Source organism: Melozone crissalis, unplaced genomic scaffold (assembly GCF_028551555.1).
Source record: "Melozone crissalis strain CALT ecotype California unplaced genomic scaffold, PUWL_Pcris_2 ptg000114l_1, whole genome shotgun sequence".
NCBI lineage: Eukaryota > Metazoa > Chordata > Aves > Passeriformes > Passerellidae > Melozone > Melozone crissalis.
In genome coordinates, this window is record NW_026535891.1 from 2,560,647 (window position 1) to 2,570,904 (window position 10,258).

Here is a 10,258-nt window from a genome sequence, read left to right on the forward strand (position 1 = left end):
AAAGGTGCCAGTCCCCACATTCCTGTCCCCACATCCCCATCCCCAAATTCCTGACCCCTCTTCCTGTCCTCAAAGCCACCCTACATCCCCAGTCCCACTTAGGTCCACTGTGTGTAACATGGACTGGCTTTGCTGGCATTGGGGACCTCAGGGGACCCCACAGACCCCCTGTGCCTCCTCCCCTCCCCATCCCCGGGAAGTCAGGCCCTTGCCCGGGGCACTCACCCCACAGGAGCAGCGCCACCTTCCCAGCCATCCCGGTGTCCCCAGCCATGTGCACTGGCTGTCACTCGCTGCTGTGGCCACTGCTCCCCTGGCTGGCAGCTCTTCGGATGAAGGGGAAGGAAGCGAGGTCACGTCTGTCCCCAGGTGTAGGTGGCCTTTGGTGGAGGCAGGGTGGCCACAATCTGGGCACAGGAAGGGGATGAGAGTAGGTGCGACAAAGTGGGACATGAGGTTCACAGGAGGGGAGGGCTAGGTGGGTTTGGGGAGCCAGGGATGGGTGTGCAGGGGAATGGGGTTCCTGAGGAGGTGGAGTCATGGGTCTGGGGGTGCCAGGGGTGGGGGGACTCAGGGTTGGGAGTCCCAGGGGAGTGTCGGCTCCAGGGATTTGGGGTCATGGACTGGGGATGCTGGGGGAATGAGGCGTCCCTCTGGGAATGGGGGTTCTGGGATAATCAAGGTCCCGGTGGAAGGGGGATTTCAGGGGATAGAATTAACAGGAGAGGGTTCCTTGAGAATGGGGTGCTAGGCCGTGGAGATCCTAGGGAATGGCAGTACTGAGATGGGGGTCTCAGGGATGAGGGGACATTAGGAATGGGGGCCCCATGGTTGGGTTCCCTGGGGAATGGGGGTGTCAGGGATGGGCAGTGGCTGGATGGGCACAGGGGTCTCAGCTCCTTCCCTGGTTGCCTCAGATTTTGGGGTGACCCAGGGTCCAGAGCTGCCCCCCTTGGGGTGCTCATTTCCTTTGCAGGCATCACATGAGGGTCCTGGGTAGCTCTGCTTCTGTGCCCTCTCCTGCCCTGGATTTTCGTCTTTTTATTTCTCTTTATTCCTTATTTTCCTCACTTTTTTGCCAGGTCCCCTCACCCCCAGGTTCTGGCTCAGCAATCCCGGGGAGCACCTGAGCAGGGACCGGATTGGGGGGACTGAGGGAAGGGGAAAAACAGGGAGCAGGAGGTGCAGGGAAGGGTGAGGAGGCTGTGGGGGATGGAGATATTGGGTTGGGCCCCTTCAACAATTTCACTCAAAGGCAGCCGAATTGTTGTTGTCTTTGCAGTAGTTCTTGGGCCCTCTCAGTCTCTTGGGGACACAGAAAAAAGGACCAATTGCTGCATTTCTGGACTGGTTCCCTCTCAGCTGCCCCTGCAGGGGCAGTTTCCAGCCAGCCCTGCTCTGAAAACCATCAAAGGCCCTCACAGAGTCACTGCTTGGGCTCCCTTTGTGGTTTGTGCTTCTTGCAGGGCTGAGCAAACCACAGGCAAGCCTTTTTCCACCCACAGAATTCTCACCTCTGCAGCAGCTCTAAAGCTGCCAGAATCAAAGCCAAGGGGGCAGGAGGGACCCTAATGTGCTGGCTGCCACCTGGGGCTGGGCAGAGCAGGGCTGGGCAATGACCATCCCTGTGCAGTGGGGCTGGGCCATGGCTGGGCCTCTGCCTTGCATTGACAGGGGTCCCCAGGATGTGCTACCCCTGGGACAGCCACTCGGCCAGCAATGTGCAGGGACATTTCCAGAACTGCCACCCCCGGGACAGGACACCCCATGCCAGAATGTGTCACCCCCTGGGATGGGATACCCCTACAACACGAGCCCCTGGATGTGCCAGTCCAGGACTGAACCCCCTCCTTTGTAACCTTTGCCACTCAGCACAAATGACCTCTTCCTTCTTGTCCAGGAAAAAGAAAGTGAAATGGTTGAGTTGGCGAAGCTGAACACCTCCATCTCCCACAGCCTCCCCACCATTCCCTGCACCCCCCAATCCCCTTTTTCCTCCTCCCCTGGGTGCTCCCAACCCCTTCCCTGCTCAAGTGCTCTCCAGGATTGCTGAGCCAGGAACTGGTATTGGGCCTACATGGCAGAAAAGTGAAGAAAATAAAGAAAAAAGGGAAATAAAGAGAGGAAACCATCCAGGGCAGGCGAGGGCACAGAAGCTGAGCTACCCAGGACCTCCATGTGATGCCTACCCAGGAAATGAGCAACCCAAGGGGGCCATGCTGGGCCCTGGGTCACCCCAAAATCTGAGGCACTCTGGGAATGTGCTGTGACCCCTGGGCCCCCCCCAGCCGCTGCCCATCCCTGGCATCCCCATTCCTATGAGACTCCAACCATGGGACCCTATTTTCTTCTGTTCCCCCTTTCCGTGGGACTCCCAACCCTTCACTGAAATTTCTCAGAACTTCCATTCCCAAGGAATCCCATCCCGGTAATTCCAGAGCCGTGGACCCCCCACTCCCTTGGGGACCTTGATTTCCCCAGGGCCCCCATTCACACAGGGCCCCCCTTACCCCAGGCACCCCCATCCTTGGCCACCACCACATGATCAGAAATCCCTGGAGGCCAAGTTGTTCATGGACCCTCATCCCCATGCCTGAGTCTACCTAACCCTTGGGACCCCCATTCCCATGGGACCCCATCCCTGGGCACCCCATTTCCCTGGACACCCATCACTGGCTCCCTACACCATCTCAGACTCCAAATTCTGGCAACACCACGTCACCACCATGTCCCACCATCACCCCCATGACCCACAAGGTCCCCACTCTGCCCCCATCCTGTCCCTGCCCTGCCCCCACCAAGGGCCACCTACACGTGGGGACGGACGTGACCACGCTTCCTTCCCCTTCATCCGAAGAGCCGCCAGCCAGGGGAGCGGTGGCCACAGCAGCGAGTGACAGCCAGTGCACATGGCTGGGGACACTGAGATGGCTGGGAAGGTGGCGCTGCTCCTGTGGGGTGAGTGCCCCGGGCACGGGCCTGACACCCGTGGGATGGGCCCTGGTGAGGCAGAGAGTGGTGGGGAGGGGGCACTGGGGGGGCTGTGAGGTCCCTGAGGTCCCCAATTGCAGCAGAGGCAGAGCAGGGCATGGAGCTCAGTGTGAGCAGAGATTTAGGGTGGCTTTAGGGACAGAAATAGGGGAACTGGGATGTGGAGACAGGAAGAGGGGGATAGAGATTTGGGGACAAGGATGTGGCAGATGGAGCCTTGGGGCTTGGGAACTGTGGGGATAGGGACTGGGGAACAGGGATACATGGACATGGAATGGGGCCACATAACATGCAGATGTCACCTGGCCATGGGCACAGGACCATGGGGAGTTGGCCGTGGGGACAGGTGCTGTAGGGCTGGTGGAGGTGGGCAGTGAAAACAAAAGGTGTCCACAGTGTCCCCATGAGCCTCACCCAGCCCTGTCCCTTCTCCCTTCCAGCCCAGATCCTCAGCTTCGCTGGTGAGTCCTCGGGGGATGCCAGGTCCCCACCCCACTGTCCCCAATCCTGCAATGGTCCTGGCAGGCTGGTGTCCCCTGTCACTCACAGGTGCTCAGACTACCCAGCTCCTGGTGGAGCCCCCCTGGAGGCCGGCGGTGCTGTGGGACTGGGTGACACTGACCTGCCAGGACTTGGGGACTGCTGGTGACACCACCTGATACAAGGATGGGCAGCGCTGGGGGCAGGAGGGAGGCGACCATTTCACTGTCACTGAGAGAGGCAACTACACGTGCGAGAGACCTGGAAGCGGGTGCAGCCCGCCCGTGAACATCTCAGACGGTGAGGGTGGCTTGTGTCCCCAGTTTGGCACCCAAGGAAACCCCAAGGATGCTGGATGAGCTCTACTTCATGGGTCACCCTCTGGTGTGACCAGAGGCTCTCCCCTAAACAGGGGGACATCCCAGAGCATCCCACTATAGGGGGACACTCGTGTTTAAATTGGGGAAAACCCGGTGTGCTGGCTTTGACCCAATATGGGGGTCCTGATGATATCAGGACCCTCCAGACTCCTGTGATGTGACGACACCCCTCTGCCCCCCAGACCAGGTGGTGCTGCAGGTGCTGGCGTGGGCACTGCTGGAGGGGGAAACGCTGACACTGTGCTGCCGGTACAGGCAGGAGATGTCGACTGATTCGGTGCTCTTCTAACACGAGGAGACAGAACTGAGGAGGCTCTACAATGGGACCGAGCTGTCCCTGTCCCCTCTGCAGCTGAAACACAGGGGCCGCTACTACTGCAAGGACTGGGTGAACAATGGGGTATCATGGGAATGGGAGGAATCAGTGCCAGTGACAATGACAGTGCATGGTGAGCACCTCACAGCCGCCACCCCGACAGCCCCATAGTGCCTCCCCAGGGATTTGGGGTCACCGTTCACAACGCCCCCCATTTCCTGCCCTTAGCTTGTCCGGGGACGAGTGCTGGAGCGTCCCCCCTAGCCCACCCAGGGGTCCCCCCTCGCTCTCAGCTGCCTCAGCACCCCCAGCCCCCTGCGGCCCCAAGTCCCCCTTCCTGTACCTGTTCTACCAGGACGGGCAGGTGGTGGGGGGCCCGCAGGGGTCCCTGCAGCTGCTGGTGCCCGACGTGAGGGTCTCCCACTTAGGGAATTGCAGCTGCCAGGTGGGTTCTGAGGGGGTGGTCGTGCCGAAGGGCAGCGCCCGGCTTCGCGTCACGGTGCACAGTGAGTGCGGGGATGGGCCCGGGGAGCCCTCACAGCCTCCTCTAGACCCCTTTCCTGGGCATCTCCATGTTCCCCGGACACCATGCTTTTGTCCCCCGCTTCTGCCTTGTGTCCCATCACCCCTCTGTGGTGTGACCCCGTCCTCAACATCCCCAATCACACCCACCCCCCTTGTCCCTACCCACCCACACCAGCTGCCAGCCCCTCCCTGTGCTCTCAACCCAGTCTCTGTCCCCACAGTGCCCATGGCCAATGCCGCCATCACCACTGGTCCCCTGGAACACCAGATGCGTGCAGGTGACCCCGTGACCCTGCGCTGCTCAGTGGAGGTGGGCTCAGCCCCATGTCACCTTCACCTGGCTGCACAATGGGCAGGAGGCGACCCAGCGTGCCCTCCTGGATCTCAGGGCAGTCGATGTGGGACATTCGGGCACCTACCAGTGAATGGCCATCAACCAGCTGGGACATGATGGGCACCGTGTGTTCCGGGCACTCAGCCCTGAGCTGGCCCTGGAGGTGACACCTGGCTCACCCTGGATCACAGGTGGGGTCAGAGGTGGGGTCACCAGGGAGTGCAGGACCCCTGGGGTGATGGGTGATCCTGATGTGTACCCCTCTGTTTCTCGCAGTGGCCACAGGGATCCGTTGGGCGCTTTTGTTCCTGCTCCTGCTCGTGGGTGTCATTGTTGCCTGGCACCGGTGGCACCATGTGGCTGGGTGACAGTGGGGAGATGAAGGTCATGGAGAAAGGTGGGAACGCGCCCGAGAAGGGGGGCCATAGGGCGGCACACACAGCCCCTAAACTGGGAGAGGCTGAGCCCCCAATGACCATTGCTCAGAGCCCTGGGAGCTGTTGGAGGGTCCTGCAGGGATGTTGGGGGTTCTATCAGAGGTCCCCCTCTCTGCCAGGCTCGGGGTCCTCGGGGCTCAGGGTGTTGGTGCAAGTGGGGTGGGTCAGGGATATTAGTGGGGGCATCAGGGATACTGGGGTGCCTGGGGAGAATTGTGTGTCTGGTGGTGGTTCAGCATTGCCAAGGGTGGATGGGGGCCCCTGGGACTCCAAAGTCACCCCTCCAGTTTTCCTTTGCAGATGTCAGGAAGCACCAGGAAAGGTGAGTGCAGTCTCCAGCCATGATACACCTTTTACCCAAACCCCCAGCACCTCCCATCCCCTTCCACACACCCCCTTATTCCCACAGGGCCCCCCCAGACCCCCTGGCACCCCCAGTGGAGGATCCTCAGGCGACGTACATGGAGCTGCAAAGGCAACCATGGGAATGCAGTGACATCTATGATGATCTACACAAAAAGTTGTGATGCTCTGGGAAGCGGGAGGCACTGGTTGACACTGGGGGTGCTCCCTCCATGGCTCCTGTGGTTGCCCATCCTTCCAAGGGAGGTGGTCATGGCTCAGGGGGATGGCTACACACAGGGCACCCTCTACTCCCCATTTCCTCTCCCTGTACCCCCAACGGCTCCCCTATCCCTTTGCTCCTTCCTGCAGGGGCTCCCCAGCCCCTCCAAGTGCCCAAGTACCCTCAGGGACTGCCCCATTCTCTCCCCACCATGCTTTCAATACACCCAGGGCTTCGCCATTCCGCCTCCCTCTACTCCTGTCCCATCCCGCTGTAAAAGGGGGAGTTGGAGAGGATTCTTGCTGAAAGGTTTCTCAGATGAAAATGAAGCACAAACATGGCAATATTATATCTGAGAACTGTTTCTTGATAAAGGAGAATTAAGTGATCTTATTCAAGGAGGAAAGAAGGGAGTAGAAAGGGAAAAGGATAGAGAGAGAAACAGAAGACAGGGGCAGCGTTGCCACAAGGAGCCCGAGCGCTCTGTGGGCATCAGCTGGGCAGATGGAGAGTGTGTGCTGCAAGCCAGGGTGAGCCCACATGGCTTTTGTGAGTGGCTGGACGTGATTTCCAAGGAGGGCACCTGTGTGTCTCTGGCATCGGCGAGCGATGGCTGCAGGCTAGCTGCTGCAGGCTGGCTGCGGGCTGGTGCTGCGGCACTGGTGGCTCTGGGCTGGCTGCCGTGGGCTGGGGCTGCGGTGGGCAGGTGCAGCAGGGTCGGTGCTTTGGGCAGCATGGGAAACGCGGCAGAGGCAGCGGGTGGGTGCAGGCAGCATCTGCTCCATCGGGGAGCAATGAAGGAATATCCAGGACGAGCAGGAATGAGTTGCCTCGGGGAAGCAGCGAAGCAGGGAAGAACGAGTGCGGACAGGGAAGAAGGACCACCGGAGGAAAAGGTGGGGAGGGGAGTATCGGTGATATTTTTGCCCGACGTCCAGGAGGAATGATGCATCTGACTCCATCTTATCAGAAGGCTTATTAAGTACTTTAGTATACTATATTCTATATTATATACCATTACATCTAAACTGCATCTGCCAAGCACTCAACTGCACTCCACTGAACTCAATCTCATGACTATCAGCCGACAGTCCCCACACACACACACACACCTGGATTCAATTGGTCAGTGAATCAAAACACTCACACCAGAATCCAATCACCAATTCCCTTCAGGAAAACTATCTTCCACAATGCATTCCACGTGTGAACAATGCAGGAGCAGAAAATGAGATAAGAATTGTTTGGATCATTCTTTGCCTCTCCCACTGCTTCTCTCAGGTTCAGATAATGTGAATCCCACAGTGGAGGAGGGCCAAACTGACCCTCTGAGTGAGCCCCTGATCCCTGCTAGAAACCTAAAGCAAAACGCTCGTGTTTTGTCACAGTTTGCTGCTTTGATTTGCAAAGTCTCCTCCCACAGCCTGATTTCCCGGGCGTTTTTTCACAGATATTTTTCCTCGGGCATCTGTCCCACCAGCCAGTGGGGGTCACTCACAGCCCCATCACTGAAGCTTTCTCTCCCCTGATTCTCGGTTGTGTGAAGCCTCGCCAGGGACAGGGTTCCCAACACATGTACAACCCACCGAGTCATTTTTCACCTCATGTGTAGCATATGTTGAGACATAAATCAAAATCAGATTTGATCCTCTTAACCCCAGTGTGCTTAGTGGCTCTGCAGTCCCCCTCCCAGTGCTCCCAATGAGGTGGCTTACTGGTGCCCGTCCCAGTTCCAAGGGGCACAGGACCTGGTTCCCTGCTCCTGGGGCAAAAATGCAGCTCTTTGATTAAACTGGCAGAAATGGTGTTTCTTTGTTCAGGTCTGTCAAGGAAGCTGAACAAGGTGGGAACCTCCCTTGGAGTGGAATATACGACCCCCTTCTCTCTGAATTATTATAACTTTGAAAATACAGGGCTTTTAGGTAAAGATGTGGAACAGGAATAACAGTGCTTTACTGGTATATATTGACAGAAACAAGTTAATGGAAGTTGACTTTCACTGGATATTATATGAATTGATATCACATTATTGATTATACTGTTGAATAAATATTGCGATTTTGTTCAGATAGTGAAAAGTATTGTGGAGTGGCTGATGTTGTTGTGGTGGCTGAGAGTGCTGCCTGCAGCGCCCCCTGCTGGCAGCGGTTTTAACTGCCACAAAAACCAATAGCGCTGAGCGGGTGGGAAAGTTCTGAGATTGTGTTGTTTTTTCTGTTCTGGTTTATCAATTTCCCTGGAAAGAGCTATTATTCCTTTTCCTAAACTTTGGCCTGGAAGCCAGATCATCTTTGAAATTAAAAAAATTTTCTGAGATTGGTTTCTTTCCATTCCAGGAATTTTCCCCAGTTTCCTTGGCAGATATTTCTCATTTAAATGAGTTGCCAACTTCTGGCTTCCAGCGTAGAGGGAACAGGCACCCCACGAGCAGAAAGGGCCAGGAACTTGGCTACCTCATGCTCTGCCTTCTAAGCCAGTTGGGTCACCAAGGGCCCTCTCCCCAGCTGGCACTTCTGGTCACCTGGTTACTCAGGAGCTGGCTTTGTCAAGGTGTCACACTTTCCCCAGTGTGCCATGGCTGGCAGATGATGGACAGACGGGGCCCTGTCTCAGCAAAAGCAAGGTCTGGCCCACCCCTGCCACATACAGCTGTTCCAAAATGTCTCCAGACTTCAAACTTTTCCTGTCTCTGACACCCCCCCCGGTGCCATGGCCTGAACCCCACTGCCCGGGAAAGGGGAGGCTCAGGAACCTCCTCAGTGCCTTTGTGAGATCCTCGTGTGGGGAACATGGCAGAGGAGGGGTTTGGGACAGGGGACAAGAGAATCCAGAGCCTCATGAAGGTCACTTTGGCCATCAGAGCAAGGAAGGTCCAGGGCTCTGCCAGATTCCTCTGGTGGAGGAAATGTGATGGGGGGGAAAGTGTTTGGGGATTGTTCTTTGTTGGTGGCTTCCCCTGGGAATCGTTCCTTGTGTGACAATTTGGACTCTGAACCTTGTTGCTGTTTCTGTTGGTTTTGTTCTTTCATTGCTGATTCAGGAAATTTTTCTTCTCTCAGACTTTTGGAATCTTTGTGCTTTCATGGGGAGTGGTAGGGAAAGGGGCAGCAGCCCCTGGTTTTTAGTGGCAACCCAGAACTGGAGAATCCCATTCCTAAAGCCGCACAAAGCTGAACAAACACCATCTCTGCCAGTTTAACCAAGCAGCTGCATTTTGGACTAAATAAGAAGGAAATGGGTCTTGTGTCCTCTGGCACTGGGAGGAGCCTGGGGAGCCTTGGGTGTACTGGGAGCACTGGGACGGGGAAAGGGGAGCACTGGGTGCCCTGTGCAGCCCCCCGTGACTCATGGTCATCACCCCAAGCAGGATGGGCCACCATGGGAGCCATGGGATGGGGACTCCCAGCGTCCCCCTGTGTCACAGCACGTTCCCATGGGTGTCACAGGTGTCCTGCAGTCACCCATGTGGTCCTGGCAGCTCTGCATGGGTCACCTGGGGGTCCTTGGGGGGGACAGTAAGGGACACCTGGCTTGGGGTGACACCCATGGGTGACATGTCCGTGTCCCCAGACATCCCCGATACTCACCCCCTGCCCCTTCATGTCCAGCCCCTCCCCCACCTGCAGGGGATAAGGGTGTTCTAGGGTCCCCTGTGGGCATAAGGGGGGGTCTGAGGGGTGTATGGGGAGGGGGTCAGGCAGAGTCATGGCTGGAACTCCTCACTCACCTGTCCTGGGATTTCCTGAGAGCTGCAAGAAAAAGAGGATGGGGTGATAATGGGGTGTCCTGGGCCCCAACCCCACCTGGGACCTTTAAATGCTCACTGGAGCCCTGAGCCCCCACCAGACACTGATTTCTACTGGACTCCCAGGCCCCTGCACCCCAAAGCACCCCTGAGGAGCCCCAGAACACCTGAGTCACCCAGGTACTCGAACCCCGTCCCCAGGAACCCTGAACCCCTGAGCACCCCTCAAGCCTTAAGGAACCCCAAGAATGGAATGCAGGGAAGCCTCTAAACTGCTCCAGGATCCCTGAGGAGCTCTCAACATCCCTGCACAACTCTACAACACCTGCCTAAAAGCCCCCAGGGGATCCCAGTGACACCCCAATATTCCTCAAGGCCCTTCCTGGGACAGCCGAGGACCCTCCAAAAGACCCCCAAGCAAAGGTCACTGAGGGCTCAGCTTCCTCCAGCTCAGGGGCTTTGGATGATGCCCCAACTGCCCCCAC